The sequence below is a fragment of the Sander vitreus genome, chromosome 3 (genome assembly GCF_031162955.1).
Source record: "Sander vitreus isolate 19-12246 chromosome 3, sanVit1, whole genome shotgun sequence".
NCBI lineage: Eukaryota > Metazoa > Chordata > Actinopteri > Perciformes > Percidae > Sander > Sander vitreus.
In genome coordinates, this window is record NC_135857.1 from 28,337,461 (window position 1) to 28,355,751 (window position 18,291).

An 18,291-nucleotide genomic window follows, 5' to 3' on the forward strand; every position below is an offset into this window, starting at 1 on the left:
TAAAGTGTGTGTGTGGATCCAAGCGTGCATGTGTGAAAAAGGGAAACTAAAAGTAAATGCAGCATGAGCCAATAAATAATCTATTTGAGCAAAAAGTTTCCTTTTTCTTCCCTCCCCTCTCTGCGATTTACAAGCTAAAGCAGAAACCAGACAGGCAGCCAAGAGTACCACTGTCATAAATACAGCTCTTAATGCTTACTGCATCTAGCTCACACAAAACACAGACACACACACACACACAGACACAGACACACACACACACACACATAACGTGTTTACCATGATGCACGCATGCAAGCACAAGGACTTATCATCATTAGTCCAATATCATTACAGGGAGCGTAATTACTCCAGACCAGTGCTGCACACACATACACACCAACTCGCTGCAGATCAAAGACCTCAGCAGTCTAATGCATTTGCTTGTTAACACTAATAACAACTGACATCTTACAGCCAATGGGGGTGTGTTGCTGAGAACAAAGAGGAAGACAAGTTTCCACTACAGTTGCCAGACTTGTACATAGACATTAGTGAGGGATAGTTTGAAGCCTGATGTCTGTTTACTTTAGTTTTTGTTGACATGAGAATGCCATTTGAACTTGGACGTCCCCAACTAAAAAGGGACAGTTATCCATTTTGAGAAAAACACTTACTGGCTTTCTTACCAAGAGTTAGATGATAAGATAGACACCACTCTCGCTCTCATATCTGTCAATCTTCACACACTTTCGGATAAAAAAAACGTACACATGAAAGAGATCTCAAGAGTTCCTGATACTGGACAGTGGGGCATTCCAGTCTGTGGTGGAAGAGGCATCAAAGAGCAAAGCAGCAGCAGGAAAGCCAGCTTTTATAGGCCTCATTAGGATGACTCGCTCCTTCCTGCTGATCTAAGAGAATAGGCCCATAAATCCAAAGATGTGGCGCTTGCTGGAACTGTATATTCCACGTCTTTAGGTCCATTTTAAATATCTTAATCTTTTGCCAACACACACCTGAAAAAAAGAGAAATGTGCATGTACAGAAGGGTTTTTATCATGATAGTATAGTGTAGGAGTATAATAATAATAATAAAAAAGGAGCTGATGGAAAAGTAGTAGAGTAGAGTTTAGAAAAGTTGGAAATGAGGAAGAAAAGAACAAGTAAATGAGGGAATATATGAGTGCAGGTAAACGTAGAGGCAGAGAATGGGTTTAATCTCTCGTTTCAGAAATTTGAACAGCCGTCCCCTGTCCTCATCAGCTCCGAGGCTCACAGAGCTCAGGTAAAGTCTTGGTCAAGGTCAGTCTATAAATGCTTCTATTCTCCCCTCCACTCAGACCAAGAAAAAGAAAACATCCTTCGAGGGGTTTTCGGATAGCACAAAAGGTTCTTTACAAAACAGTAAATTGAGTAAAAGAACCCAATTTTAATTTACTCTTACATTCTTCACAGCAGCACAAACCACCGAGCTATGAAGAATCAAATACAAGTGAAGGGAAATCAGGGCTGCACAATACATTGTTTTTTTTTTTTAAATTGTCATCGCGATATCAACTTGCACAATAAACATATCGCAAAAGGCTGTGACGTATCGCGAATGGCACTCCGATTTTTTTTGTGTTAGTTGAAAGAGAATATAAGTAGGAAACTACACTTTAAAATGTAACTGTCGTTCTTTTTTTGTGGTGCCTTTTACATTCAATGTAATGTTCAATTTGTTCAATGAAGTAATGTTGGAAATTATTTCCTTTCATTTGTTTTTAAATTCAACAAGCAACTCGTAATTTAGCAGAATTCAAAAAGCAGCAGCAAGGCAGAACTGAGTACACTCTAATATCTGTTTATTTATCGCATGTGATATCGTTATCACGATATTCAACAATATCATATATTTCCGTCAAATCGTGCAGCCCAAACTGCAACAGCAGCAAAACGGTTCACTGGACTCATTCACAGACAGAGAGCATGTGTAACGTCTGTCTCTTATCAAAGAGTACTATAGGGACAATGTAGGAGAACACACCCTGGGATAACAAGGACTGAAGATTAACTAACACACACACACACACACACACACACACACACACACTCTGCCCTCTACTGGTCACCCCCATCTAAATGAAACTCAATAAGGAGCCATTAGGTTTCTGCTGAGGCAGACATTAAAATGCCTGAAAATAACCCCCCCCCCCCATCTCCCTGCACGCTCACAGCGAGTGACCTATGGAAATCACACACTTTGTACAGGACTTAGCAGTGTCTGTGTCAGAGATTAAACTTTGTACTTCTCCTTTGAATTCCCCCCGTTCTCTTCATTGCCAGTATAATCAGAGCCCCTGCTGCAGAAATCTGAGTAATGTTTTTCCAGTCTCTCTCTCTCTCTCTCTCTCTCTCTCTCTCTCTCTCTCTGAAACAGGCTAAGATACATGAGAAGATAGAGGGTTGCAGTTGTTAAAACACCCAACATAGCAACTAGATTCAGCCGTTTGTTCGTCCGTGCTAATGTCTCTGGCTAAAACTTCAGTTTTTTTGGCAAGTGTGCAGACTGTAAAGGTGTGTTCCTGAGTGTGTGCGTTTCTGCAGGCTCATGCTGAGGCAGCATACTTGTGCAGCGTTGGAGGAAGGAGGGGCTGTATCTGACCACCAGGATCTCGCTCAGCTGTCAGACTTTAACCCTTTCTTACCCACTTTTCTTATCCCACTTCTGTATCACTTACATCCAAAGTTAACCCTTTAGGGGTAAGTGGGCATTACATAGATTGGAACAGAATTTATAAACACCAAAAGTATGAGGCACAAAAATAAATTCTTATCAGCCTAATGATCCACTGGTATCAGATTTGAACACTGGTCCTCTCCTCCCACATACTGCCTGACAGCCCCTCCTGCCTACACACGCTAGCTAAAGCTACAATACAGCGTATTCAATCTGTCTTTTACAGCTCTGAAGCTATAAGTCATATGACATAAAAGCACTAACAGGGGCATAAAGCCATGGAAACAATACAAACATTGTTTTATATCTGCCGTTTGGCCAGCAGAAGAGTTTTACAACTACAGGCTCTGATGCCATATGCAACCTTTTGGCAAGAAGTGCCAAAGCAGGTGCAACAAAATGTGTTATTTTATTTACATAGGACTGTCAGGGTCATTGTTTGCAGGGTTTCCCAAATACTGGGCCTATGTGTGTGCACAGACTATGTTGATGTTCATAACCACACACCCCCACCCCCCTTTGGTAACACCAAATTAAACATCATGTTTAGATTGAGGGAAGAGAAAAAAGGCTTGAATCCCACTGACCACTTTCAGGGAAATGCATGTGACCTTGACTCCGTGGGAAATCAGAAATGGGATCTCTCTCTCTCTCTCTCTCTCTCTCTCTCTCTCTCTCTCTCTGAGTTATCTTGGATATATATATAGCAATTTTCCACTTTCCCTCCATTGCCCATACAGTCCAGAAATAAGGCTTGGGAATGTGTCATCATGTAACATCATGCCACACTAATCTGCCATATTTATAAGAAGCTAATACTGCTGTACTGCATTGGTGTGACTTGGCCTGTAGAAGGATCATCTGCAATATTGTCTTCTCTTGCTTGCAGCTTTAGTACAGCTAAAGAATGTGTGATATTTCCTCTCTCTAACTCCATGCCATGTTGTCTTTGGATCATTCGTTCAATTCAATGACGTCAAACTCTGAGCCCATACTAATGACTCATGTGCACAAAATATTGCTTAATAAAGTTGTGCTATGAGAACACATTGCTCACAGACTGAATACAGAAGATTTCCCCATTTTAATATGTGCAATATGTGTGTAGATATGTTGTATACTAAGTATGTTCTTTCTCCATTTAACAAACCAAGAGCCAGGAGGAACAACATCTTTAAATACTACAGAGGCATGACCTTTCACTTATACTAGTATTAGGCCATGGTATTGTTTGCTCTTACACCAGGCAGATATTGGTCTTTCAGTAGACATTAGGGATGCACTGACCCAATAAGCCTGATCGTTAGTGGCACAGATACTGACCTTATTTAGCAGAATGTGTCCGTGTTTTGTTTGTATAAGGACACACATGCTGCGCTAGAGATGTGACGGACTTCCTGCCATCAGTTTCATGCTATTTCACTGATCTACAGTTGGTAGCAGTAATGTGCCAAGAAAGGCAGTAAAAAGACTGCAAGCAAGTACACATGGATGAAAGCAATGCACAATTTAAAATACAAAAAAAAACTACTACTAAGTAACAACCACTTTTAGAAATAACTGGGTTTCAGCGAAAAGCACTAGTGCCTTGTTATACTCTGTATACTTGTTATACTAATAAAATTGTATTTGTATGGGTAGTGGGAATTTGTATAAAAGCAACCTTCAAAATCCTATATCAGTGAAAGCCTAGAGTTAGCCAAAGCACTAACATGACTTATAAGCTATTGAGATCTCTATCAGTGCTGTGCTGTTTCATCATGTTGAGCACACCCTTCATCACAAGGTTGCACGGGTTCATTTTCAGCCTGTAAAGGTTTCATAAGACCTAAATCCTACAATCCTAGGTGTAAACTGGGATGCTAATATATACTAGGCTATGACATTGCTAATGCAACATGGGACCAGTACTTGTTGCTATTTAACACTATAAACCAAAATCATCAATGGTGCCAGGAGGATTAGCCTGGGATTAGAGCTGGGCAATATATCGATATTATATCGATATCATGATATGAGACTAGATATTGTCTTAGATTTTGGATATCGTTATATGGCATAAGTGTTGTCTTTTCCTGGTTTTAAAGGCTGCATTACAGTAAAGTGATGTCATTTTCTGAACTTACCAGACTGTAGCTGTTCTATTATTTGCCTTTACCCACTTAGTCATTATATCCACATTACTGATGATTATTTATCAAAAATGTCATTGTGTAAATTTTTTGTAAAAGCACCAATAGTCAACACTACAATATCGTTGCGGTATCGATATCGAGGTATTTGGTCAAAAATATCGTGATATTTGATTTTCTCCATATCGCCCAGCCCTACCTGGGACAGAACAATAAGTAGCATATACTGAATGCTAAAATATGTAGAAGGGTGGTTGAAATATATCAAACAAAACTCCCCTCTACAGTGATGTCCAGGGTTTTCCCTGCCATTATGAGGTTAGGTTGCAGCACCCGAGCCATTTTGGGCAGCACCTAAGCCAAATGAATGCAACTAAAAGATCTAATGATTGTAGTTGGTCTTCTTTAGCAAGTTTTGTCTTTAAGTTTTTTGAGTGTTATTTATTATCTGCTCTAGCTTTTCCAACATTTTAGACACACATATAGGACTAATAACAGTCCAAAACGATGTATAAAAGAGACGCAAAACTAACACAAAGGGACAAAAAAACGACTACAAAGGGACGCCAAATGACTACAAAGAGACAAAATCCCATGGAGAGACACAAAATGCTAAGGCAATTGCATTTTTTATAGTGAAAACGTAACACTTTCTTGAGAATGGATGCCTAAACCTCCAGCCAAATACGTGCACTTTAGTCTTCCGCAAAGCAAGGGAAAACACTGATGTCCTCTATAAAGATACTGACAGTAAAGTACAGTCCATATGATGACTCCACCCATCTCTATTACAACATGATCAACAATCATTTTACATGTCATCTAAAACCTCAGTCCCAGTGGGCAGAATTACACTATAGCTGGCTTTCAACCAAAAGCAATATGTCTACTCCTCTAAGCTCAGTTATAAGCTATGTTAAAAGGTGTATGTTGGCTTCTTTTGGCAACTTAGCTGTAATGTGTTGAAATATTGTCCAATAATCTACCAAGCATGCCTGTCCCTGGTAGATCAAACTTAACCATATGCAATACTCAATGAAAGGATCATTAAAACAGAAAGTGGAATGATTTGTAATCAGGTTTGTCAGTTTTGTGCATCCACCTAAGCATTACAAAGCATCAGGTCACAGGTTACACACAGTCATCTCCTTCATAAATGTCTTTCTCTGGCTGTTTTTGTATATTGACACTTTACATTAGCCTAACAAAGCCAGCCTTGTAATCATTAGTAATACAAGTCTTTACAATAGCTTTAACAGCACTATTGCATGAACCTTTGGCCTGTCTTTGCCGTGGAATAAAACTGTCAATGTGAGCTGTGAGAGAAAAGCCAGAGATGGATTAAACCTTAACCCCTGGCTACAAATCAAAGAATAAAGAAAATATAAAGTGTCTTAAAGTGCCCCTTTGAACCGTTAAAAGCCTGCTCAAAGTCACTGTAAATCTGCACATAACCCCCACCAACCTAAACACACTCATGCAAACAAGATCCTGACCATTCCACCATCATCTCCTGCCTTCTCCTTTCCCATTTTTCACTGTTTCACACTCACACAATGGTACAAGATATCAACAATCTCTTGCTTTAGGTCCTGTCTTCTTATCACCCAACCATGATGGTTCATTTCCAATATTTAAACTATTTAAATGTCAAGAGGGTAGGGGGAGGGAGGGAGGGATCCAGGACTGACAAAAGGGGCGAGGGACCAAAGAGAATTAGACCAAAAAAAATAAAGAGAAAAAACAAATGGCAGAGCAGGGCGGCTGTGATGTCAGAGCAAAAGAATGCAAGCCGTGTGGGCGGCAAACAAGAGTCAGGGAACAGAGACGAGAGGGCAGAAGAGAGAGTGTGAAATACGCTGAAAGAGAAGTATCAGAAAAAGAGGATGAGAGGCAGGAAGTTGATGACAGATGGTGAAGTGTCACAGTAACAACAAATTAAGATATTAAATGACGGTGCATGAATGGGAGTGTGTGCATGTGTGTGTGGGTTTTTTGACGTAACCTGCGGCCTGTCAACTTATGGTGGCCCAGCACTAAATATTGACACAAGGGGGTTCCCAGGGGCCTCTCTCTCTTTCTTCTGGGTTAACTGAATCACCAGTGTGTGTGTGTGTGTGTGTGTGTGTGTGTGTGTGTGTGTGTGTGACCATAGCAGAGTGAGATGTTTCCACTGTGAACAGATGTGAGAAATTAAGTTATTATGGGAAACTGGGCTATAGTTTTTTTAAATTCACACACATACACACCAAGTATGGAGTCACTCCCTGTCCTTCACACACACCCACTTTTCCACCGGGGCAGCACTTTGGTCATGCAGGCATTTCCTTAAGTGTCTAGCGTCTTCTATAAAGGCATAATCCTAGGCTGAGTTGAGGAAGCGGTTGAATCTTTCTGTGAGGAAGCTGGTACCAGCTCTTCTACAGAATCTTCAGACTGATTATAACCTCGGATACGAGGCTCCAAACACAAAACACAGCTTTTAAATTAACACCCTGTTTTAAACTTGGGGTTTTCACAGCTGGTGTTGTCAACGTGACACAGGCACTGTACGAGGTCAACAAGTTTGACACTTCACGGTAGGGCGGCGGTAATAACCATCCGCGCGGAAACACCGTGAGCGATACAACGTGGTAACATTGATTAAACGAAGCTTCGAGGCAAATCATTTTGCATTGAGGATTTTTAATAATCGAATTATTCGAGTTACACGAGGAATCGTTTCAGCCCTACTTCACGGTGAGGTTGCCTACATATACAGAAGTACAGAAGCAGTTCTATATAGTCATCTACACTGTCTAATGGACCTTTTTCACAGAAGACATTTTGACATCCCACAGTAGGATAAGCAGGAGCGTAACTAATCAAATAAATGACGGCTGAATTCCATTTGGCTGCATCAGTTGTTTCTCCTGGTATTGTGCATCCTGACTCGCCGTCATGGCTTACTGAATAGAACGACTACCACACACTCACGCTGCATAGCATGTGTGCTTTTACAATGTAGTTCTTTTACTCATTATAGCTTCCTATTACTTGAACTGACATCCATTGACTAACTTATCCGTTTTGTAATCTCAACTTTAAACCAAAGTCTAAACCATAAACTAACCACTTACCAACAGCGGGGACTGCCAGGAAGTCTTTATTTCTTAATGTTCATGACTGATATCAAGGTAAAAGAAAAACAAAGACACATACTCCACTCTCCCACAGTCGACAGGGCAGGTGGTGACTTGCTGAGAAGGAACTCAAAACATTGGGAACATTCTACCTCTCCAACCCTCTCTCTCTGTCTCTATCCCTTTCTATAATCCCTTCTCCTCTCTTTATATATCTTATTCTTTCGCCTCGTATTCTCTTTCTACCGCATCTCTCCTCTGTCTTCTTCGCCCCTATGGATAGAGGGCCTCTTGGTCTTATTTATACCCAGCAGGCCTTATATGGAGAAGAGCTTTAGCTGTAGGTTAAAACAATGCTAGCCTGCCTGCACTCTGTGGCCCAACCCCATTATACAGACAAGCACAATAGGCTCTGGACTTGTTATAATAATGCTGATTTCTACCCTGAACTTTTAACGGCCAATATTTGGGCTAATAATGTGCCTTTAAATTATACTTGTTTTAACGCCCAAAAAAATAAAAACTGGATATTGTCCTGTCTTCATCCTGACATATGAAACTGCCGAGACCCAAAAATGGCTTAAATAATGGCTCTTAATGCAATCTTATTGTCTCATGAGGGCCTAAAGGCTATTGGTATATATTGTTATCGATATATATATATATATTATTGGTATATAAGGTGTGTAATACTGACAAACACATGCAACTGCTGCTGCAACTTCAAACTAAAATTTGGGATACTACCCTAAAAGAAAGCAATTTAGCATTTCCCTCCTCCCCCCACCTTTTCCTGTTCCTCCTCTCTTCCGTCCCTTTTGTCATTACCTCGTACGCCAGATAGCTAAACCACCAAACAAAGTTGCAGCTAATAATGTTTGGATTCCACAACGTAAATAAGGAAGTATTTCATCATATTTTACTGTCTGTAAGAAATGTGGGCCTAGTATCAACATGTAGTCAGTCCTTAGTTATTGTATGGCATTATAACAGCCTCAACAAAGTTGATGAAATGTCCAAACAGTGAATTTCCTGTTTACTCCAAGTATTTCCTCTTTGCTGATGGGACATTAATAACAGATGAGCTGCGGGACAAAACCAAACCCGACATTTAGAACCAACAGACACTCTAATAAATACTATACATTACAGAGATATTGCTATGTCGTGCTACAGGGCACATTCTCTTATAGCAGTGTTTCCCCTGCATACAACGCAGCGCTGCTGCTAAATGATTAGCGCCGCTGCTATACAAATCTCCCCCAACACAATAATCACCATCTCTACTTTATGCAGCGAGAGTCGGGGACGAGCGAGGGTTATAGATCGAAAACCCCCTCCGACGTGCGTTTGAAAGCTTGCATTTTACCGAGTGCAGGGTCTGGTGGCCTGGTGTGCTCGGATTAATTTGGCATGCAGTTCACACACCAGCCTTGATTTTGTTTTAATGAGAACTCAACTTCTGGGATTTGCTCACCACTGGTTTGGAAGACTTTGTCAACATCTGTTTCATCTAAAAAGATACTTTTCTCTCTTTGTTCATCTCACTTCAATTTTATTGCTGCAAAATGGGATTGTCAAGTAGACAAACTGACCAACACATATATAATAATAGATCGATACTTGGCGTCTGTGTATCAATACAGTATTGCCACGGAAAATATTGCGACACTATGCTGTATTGATTTTTTCCCCACCCCTAGTAAATGATGCTGTACAGTGGATCTAATCATGTGGACTTCGAAAAGTAATGATACATTTTTGGAAATGTAACTGATAAGTATTTAAAGAAACTTTATAAAACATTTACATTTTACATTTGAGAATGGAATCTGGTGTGGTGTTCTGTTACCTTGTAGCAATACATTTTTTTAACAGGGAAATTTGTTTGATTGTTATATTCAGTAACTTGCTAAATAGTCTTAAAACCTGAAGAAAAAGAATTGTGATAAGATTGTAGATCATAATCCTGCCTGAAAAAAAAAAAAGATTGCGGTATGATCTTTTTGCTATATGGCCCACCCATAGTATGTTTCTCTCCCCTCCCTCATGCCCAGCTTCCCCTCGCTTTTTTTTTTTCTCAAATAGTTCACATTCAGCAGCCATCATCTTCTTACATCAATCCCCTCAGCTGGCACCTACAGCTACACACACACGCACACGCAAATCATTTAAGTGCCTAGCTGGAGAGGCGGGAAGACTATTTGGAAAGATAAAAAAGTGAGAAAGACAAGATTTGAAAGTAAGTATGACAGTTTGGAAAATAGCTCCTCAGAGGAACTCAGTTTCTCATTAAAGTAGGTTGACATGTCAGTATCCACCTAAAACCCTGAGAAATAGATGGGAATTTATGTGTGAACTGCTTGAACTCGGAGAGGAATCTCTGGATAAAGTAACTTAACACAGACCCTCTCCCAATACTAGAGAATAGCTCAGCAATTTGGTCACCCAGGTCATTGCAACATCTCTGGAATCTCCTTAGAGATTTATTACCAAGGGTTGGGCTGCTGAGACATACAGAAAAATATACACGCAACTGCTCCGAGGGCACGCACACGCACACACGCACACACACGCACACACGCACAATGCTAATGCTCTTCCATTCACTACACTCATTTGCAACCATAATCATAATCCATGCTCTACTTTAACTCACGTTACTTCTCATTTATATCTAAACACACACACACACACACACTTCTAGTCGACAATGCAGCACGTACACACACTTATTCAGGATGTCGCAGGTCATTTGGTTACAGTCAGCCAGCAGTGACCAGACAGCTACGCAACACTTACAACACAGAGACACACCACCCTTCCAGCCATCCCCATGAAAATGACTAAATGTTACACACTGCCAGGCATGACTAGTGTCCCCTGGGACTGAGAGACAAGCATAGAGACAGAGATGCAGTGTGTGGGGGGGACCATGTGTGGATGCCACTAAATGTCAACAATAAGTATGCTTGAGATTATAGCAGCCGAACACACAGTAGCATTGTTAGTGTTAGGTTATCTATCAATTAAAGACTACATTTGCCATGTATTCAGTAGAACATAGATTTATGGGAAATGTAGTGTAGAGGCCAGTAGAGGTTGCCGCCCTTCTCAATTATGTTTTGTTTTGAGTGTTTACAGTAATTATACTAATACTGAATAGTTATAACGTTAATGTTTGTTGTTAAAATGCTTAACACAGCACCTTGGATTGTTGCCACTCATACCCAACACTGATATTCACTTGTGAACTTGAAGGCAAAAAGCAGTGACAATATGACAACACGCACAAATCTGATTAACAATGACACAACTAGGGACGCTTCATCAAGAAACCAAGGAATATCAAATTTACATTTCTTAAAGGAGAACACAGGACAAGTTATTTACAGGGCAGATGTGTGTGTTGTAGGAGGCAAAAAAATTGCTTTTTGAATTCAGGTGGACTTAAAGAAAGTCCTCTGTAAAGTTCAGTGCCACACTCACAAATATTTCACCCCACTGGGAACAGATCTAAAGGAACAGTTGTTCCAACTCTTTTTAAAACTGCAGAATATACACCCACACAGAAACACACCCACCAACCCCCACACAAACACCCACCCACAATCACTCTAACCACTTGTCATAGTTAGAGTGGGAAGGGCGGCTGTGGCATGTTAGATAGTGTGTTTAGATTATTTGAGTTTGTTAAGGAAGTATGCGGTTCACAGCTGTGTTGAGGATAAAAATACATTAATTAAGAAACAACTGTGTAATCCTGGTGGCCTAGAGGTTTAACATGTTGACCACATAATCCCAACGATCCCAGTTTGAGCTCCACCAGCAAACGCAGCTTCTCTAAGAAAGCAATTCTTCACTTAGGCACAGTTGTGCTTTAAGCTAAATGCTAACATCAGCATGCTATCACGCGCACAATGATTATGCTAACATGCTATGGTAATGTTTACCACATTCACAATAACAGTTGAGCGTATTATTAGCATACTAACATTTGCTAATTAGCAATTAACACAAAGTACTGCTAAGGCTGATGGAAATATTATTAGTTTTGCAGGTATTTCATTTTGTACTTTTTATTGATCCCCAGTGGGGAAATTAAAATGTTTTCACTCTGTTGTTAGAACACACTTCACACAGGCCTGAAATGCTCAGATCCTATACATGCACAAATGGAGAGATGTCAGAGTGAGGGGGCTGCAACTGCTGGACAAGCGCCACGAGCGTTTGGGGGGGGGTGCCTTGCTCTAGAGCACCTTGGCAGTGCCCAGGAGGTGAACTGGCACCTGTCCAGCTACCAGTCCACTCTCTGTACTTGGGTCCGTACGGGGACTTGAACCAGCGACCCTCCAGTTTCCAACCCAACGCCCTACAGACTGAGCTACTGCCAAAAATAAACCAAAGGATTTGGACAAAGTCAGAAAGCTCAGGGGATCATCAAAGTGATCGCAATTCATCCTGAGGGAAACATGAATGTGTTCAACAAATGTAATGGCAGTCCATACAATAGTTGAGACATTTCATTTAAAACCAAAAATGTGAACCTCCAGGTGGCATGTGTGGTAAAGTCAGGTGATCACCAACCATCGTCATTAGGATTCACCCTCTATGCACCATGAATCTGTGTACCCAATTTTGTGGGAATCCCTCCAATAGTTTCTGAGATACTGCAACAATGAAAAAGATTGCAAAACTGGTGAACATGTACCTCCTTAGGAGAGTACAGCAACCAGGTTTTTACAGGAGGATGAGGCTGCTCCCACTCAAGTCTTTCCATTCATTTAAAATAGGGTTAGTGCATTTTTAGGCTGCAGCTATGAGGGTAAAAGGCAAAACACAAGCACTTAACTGCCCAGGAGTTTCTGACTGTTTCCATGCAACAAGCTCCAGCACAAGGCACAGTCCCTCCTTCTCTTTTCTTTCTCTGTGAAATGAAGCTGCCATCAAGTGCGGTCGGAAATGTCAAGCTCTATAAACAATCTGACGGAAAACAATAATTGTAAAGTCTACTTGTTGTACATTGGGGGGTTAAAGAACACAACAGGACATCACACACCACTTGGTGACACCATATGTCAATGGGTGACACTCCCACACCGCCCGTACCGACTGATCGCCGTACCGACTGATCTAGTGTGAATGAACTCTAATGCAGCATAGAAAGTGGACTGCAAGTGACAGGGAGTGTGGTCTGATAAGGATTTCACATGGCAGCAAGCACTGTCTGTCCTTTACACTCTTCAATATCTGTGTCAACTTTGGATTGCTCCCAGTCCAGGGTGTTACCCTGCTTTACTTTCAATCCATACGATATTGCTCAGGTATCTGTAGCCATCAGAAAGGTCCGTGTCGGTCAAAGCCTAGCTTATACCAGCTATCTTAATCTCATTCGTCATCTGTTTTCGCATTTCTTTAGGCTCTACATGTATAGGCTGCTTTTTTTTTTCCCCTCCTTTCTTTCTGCTGGAATGTGGCTATGCTATCATGCCGCATTTACTTTTTCTTCTTTCAACCTCACGACAACAGATCAACCTATTTATAAACCACTTTTTCTGCCGTTTTCCACATTCTACGTCCTACTCCGCCACCTCTTGCTCTTCCTTCATTTCACTCCTCCCTTTTCTCAATCTCTCTCTCTCTCTCTATTTCCAAGGACACACCTGCTCGTACTAAACTAACATTATTAAAGCTCTACGGAAAGATTTGGTTAAAGGTTAACAAAAGGTACTGAGTGAGAGAGGAAGCTTTCATAGTCTCAACCAAGGACGTTTGCTGTATTGTCTTCGTAGTCAAGGCTATGGAAAACACGCTGTACGCACACAGTTTCTTTCCGCTAAGTTACACTGCCCATTCAGAGAACTCCTATTGTCCTGCAGCAGGATTTGGTAATACATAGTATTGTTAAACTTTTGGCGTGTCATGTTGCTCATAGAGTAAAGGCCCAGTCACACCAGCATTTTAAAGGTCTGAATTTTGTGACATCACAATATTTCATATCTCGATAACAATTTGTAGCACTAATCACTATATAGCATATTTTCTGGTAATTCAATACATAAAACATTTGCACTGTTGACCAAAAGTAAGCCATGTTTACACTGCTGATCTTTAAAAGGAAGAGCGCTAGAGTGTCCAAAATGGCAGAAGCGTATTAGCTCTGTTGCATCATCATGTCATATAACCCTCCAGAATAAAAACTGCTGCACAAAAGAGGACTGTTTTTTAAACACAAACTATGTGAACTATGTATCATTAGCAAGCTGAGCTAACAAGCTTTAAACAGCTGGCAACATGCTAGCACAAGCTGCTGTGACGGACGAGTGCTAGCATGTTGCCCACTTGCTGTGTGTGCATGTTAGCAGTTAGCTAGTCCACAAAGATGTGCATATTCATTCATACCAATTTGTGTGAATGTTTATCTAAATATGCAGAAAATGGACATACAGTAAAGGCAATTATAAACTCCTAATCTACACTATCAATCAAAAAAAGACTGGCCTGATAAGTTCACAGTAACAATGGTTCATTAAACATCCTAAAGGTTTAAGTTAAAAACTGCTCCAGCAGAACATTTCTGATAATGCAGCTATTAGTCACACACAGGGCAAAGTTATTCGTGTTTGAATGGTCACATCAAGCTCATTTTATGCAGATTATCGTCCAACTTTTCTTTTCCCATGTCGTTTCATGTTTCTCCTGATATAAACATGCCTCATTCTCTCCGCCTTACTTTTTCAATTTCAACACATGAACGAGAGATATGGGCTTAGCTAAAAATAGTAAAACTAGAGTTTATCTTAGTTTAAAAGGCTTGGGTAGGGGGGGTTAAGGAGAGGAATTTTATTTGGTGATTATTTCCGTCTGTTGAGTAGGAGTGGCCTTAAAATGTTCCAATGTGCTCCAGAGTCTCACGTCAATCCAACACTAATGGCGTTTTTCCATTTCATGGTACCTGCTCGACTCGCCTCGACTCTACTCGCCATTTTTGGTTTTCTATTACGAAAAAAAGTCCCTGGTACCTGCCAACAGGTACTTTTTTTAGTATGACCTCCGTCGAGGTTCCAAGCGAGCTGAGGCGATACCAAAAGGTGACGTGAAAACCTGCAGACTACTGATTGGTCAGAGAGAATCGTCACTAATCACTGCGTCATCATTGCTAGCGACGGACGGGGGTGTCCTGAACAAACCTGCCGTTTTTAAATAGTGTAGCCAGCTGTGTTTTTTTTTTTTTTTTGCTGCCTCCAGCTTCTTTTGAAACAAAATGTGTCTTCTGGCTGTGGCAACAACAACAACACACCTTCAACGTTCTGTGTGTGTGTAGCGTTAGGTCACGGCAGTTTCCTGGGGCGGGGCTATGACGACCAGCCGCGCTCGCCTCACGCATGGGGCGGTACTGACCGTGTGTTCATGGGCATCGGAAAAACATTTTTCCCAGTGAAAACGTCATCATTCATGTCACTTCATGTGGGAATCAGAGGTGGGAAAATGGGGCTAGATTTTGCTAACAGAGTTTCCCAGTTGGTGACGCGTTGTTGACAACTGACGTACAGAAACATGGCCGACGATCGTTCAAATGTGTTGAAGGGTGAGAAACTATTCCTAAATATAGAAAATTCACGCAACACAAACACCTGTCGACGTGCTGTTTGTATGCTTGCATAAGAAAACAGCAGCAAATCTTTTGTTATTGTGGCCTCCATGTTTTCACACACATGATGCTCTAGGCTACGCCCAACAGTTGGTGGCAGTCATGCAACAAGTTGTTATGCCAAACGCCAATATAACAGAAGAACACGCATCCCGACCATAGACAGTGAAGCACATGAACGCTGGCAGTCGGAAAAAGAATGTAATCACGGGGGCGGTCCCTGATATTCCCAGGTGGCATGAACGGACCACAAATCTGCAATGGAAAAAACGAGGACAGGGCACCGCGGCCGAGTCGAGCCGAGCCAATTCGAGCCAAGTCGAGCAGGTACCATGTAATGGAAAAACGCCATTACAGGGACACAGCATGCACACTTGTTTCAACAAACACTGAGATTTGCCTTTGGTGTCATATCACAGCAAACAGAGTGGGTAGGTGTGACTCAACCCTGACAATATAGTTAGGAAGCAGGTACACAGGAGAGGAGCTGACATAGTAATTACAGTCATGATGTAGTACAGCATCCAGAGGGCTCAGGTCAGTTTGTCATGATTACAAGGACGGATGGAGAGGGAGAATGGATGATCACACACTGCGTATACAAAACACACAAGATGCTATACAGGTGAATGCAGACAAGTCATAAACATGTATGACTGAAGGTGGTCCTAATATGTTGCCCACCACAGGTACATTTACGTGTGTCGTAAGTCTATTTTGGAATGATACACACAGTTTATCTTACGCACTGTGGGGGTAAGGAGTGTTTTTTTTATTCCTTAGACCACATACCTTCTCCATGTGTGGGAGGCAGAGCTGGAATAAAATCACTCACATTAATAGGTATTCAAATAAACACCATGGTCTATTATTGTACATGGATTATTGTTATAACTAACATGGGGTCAAGGGCTTAAGTAACATCCAACAGGTCTGTGGAAAATCAGTCTGTTAAGGTATCCAGAATGTTACAACAGGATTTAAATGAACCTTCCAACACACACACACAAACACCCACAAAACTCTTCTTTCTGGCCTGAAGATGTGCAAGAGCAGATGGAATTGGATTACAAGTTATCTTGTATGATCTGGTTAATGTGAGTGAAGGTGTGCAGGTGAGGGTAAGGGTGTGAGAGTATAGAATTGAACAGGATTATGAAGTGAGCAAGTCAGCACTGTGATAAGTAAACTGTTCTGTCCTCAGTTGACACCAAAAAGGCAAAAGAGGCAGTAGAAGGGACAGTGAAATGGACAAAAAAAAAAAACAGCCCTTCCAAGTGTTCTAATACATTGCGAAAAATACATGCAGTTGTCACTAAAAAAAAACAAAAAAAAACACATAAATGAATTTGTGAATAATATTCTCTTGGTGGTTAAATCCCTTGCACGACATGTTTTATGTTTGTATTCCACTGATTTTAAAGACTCTGGATTATTAGAGAAACAGATCAATGCCTACATTCTAAAAAGTTTCATCAAGTCAAAGATACTTGAAAGAAAGCTATCTAAAACAATGATAATAAAATGAAGGAAAGAAATGCAGTACTGTGTTAACCGTTTTCGTAGCCTTTGTCATACACATTCATTTTCAAGTCATTTTAGGACTTCCCAGCTCCTGCAGATGCATATACAAAAATGGAAGTGAAGCTAGATTTTGAGTCATTTCCAGGGTGGTTTCCAGTCCCACAGCCGTCAAGTCTGTAATACTGAGGAGAAGCAGGACTCAGTCACTCATAACGTTTATTCCCAGCAGGGCGGGGCTCGCTCTACCGCTGGGCTAGCTTTGGGATGTGGGGGAAAAAAAGCTGCCACAGCACAGCAGTGGGCTAAAACTAACCAGACACACACACACACACACACACACTGTACACACACACACACTGTACACACACCTTCTAAGACTGTGAGTCGTCAACATACAGGTAACAGTCCGAATCACTGCCAGACACATACACTCATTACTTTCATTCCACTAGACCCTCTTCTTAATTTCCAACACATTCTGAATTTCTCTGCCATCTGAGACAATTACAAAAGGCAGACAGGCAAGATCCATGTAAAAACCACACCTGAATTGCAAAGTGGTGATGCAACAGAAAAGAGAGAATGGAACTACCCAAGATGCCATACATTAATCCTGATTAACCCAAATACAATTGTTATTTATTCGGCAGTAAATATTTTAAAAGTCACATCATTTAAATAATTTAAATGTTCCGACGGTGATTTGCCATGACCACAGGGAAAGATGTAATACATACAACAAATGGCTGAGAAACTGTTATTGTGCCAAATATAAATGTCCTTTTTCAAAAGGCTCAGAAACGTGGAACTGCAGCTGTACTGTCTTACAACCGAGGGCATGGTCTCGAAAAAGTTGGAGGGGAAACGCAAATTAAGTCACTCTTGTTCATGATCATTATTTGAACCTCATGTAAGCTTTCTTCAACATTTGATTTGTCATTTTATCAGTACCTGTACAGCCCTGTAAAACAATCTAGTTAATGACAACTGTCAAATTTGAATATTTATATATAGTATAAATAATAAAATCAGATTTCGTCCAATAAGTCCATGTTAACCCACCTCTTCATGTCTTAAGAAATGGGTAAAAAAAGCGATGAATCAACTTTGAACTGGAAACTGCTGTTGCACTAGAACCTTATCATTTCTATTCCAGGCTCA

General features: G+C 40.9%; 1 protein-coding gene across 3 annotated transcripts in view; it reads right to left on the reverse strand.

Moving 5' to 3' along the window:
• LOC144515728 (unconventional myosin-Ic-like) overlaps nucleotides 1-18,291 on the reverse strand; it is a 62,225-nt gene that overhangs the window by 34,470 nt on the left and 9,464 nt on the right. The window contains exon 1 of one of the 3 annotated variants that reach the window (XM_078246805.1): nucleotides 7,953-8,017. The exons of the other annotated variants lie outside the window; for them this stretch is intronic. The gene's annotated coding sequence lies outside the window, so the exon portion shown is untranslated. Of the gene's footprint in view, nucleotides 1-7,952; nucleotides 8,018-18,291 lie in introns of those variants that run through there. 3 annotated transcript variants of the gene reach the window in all.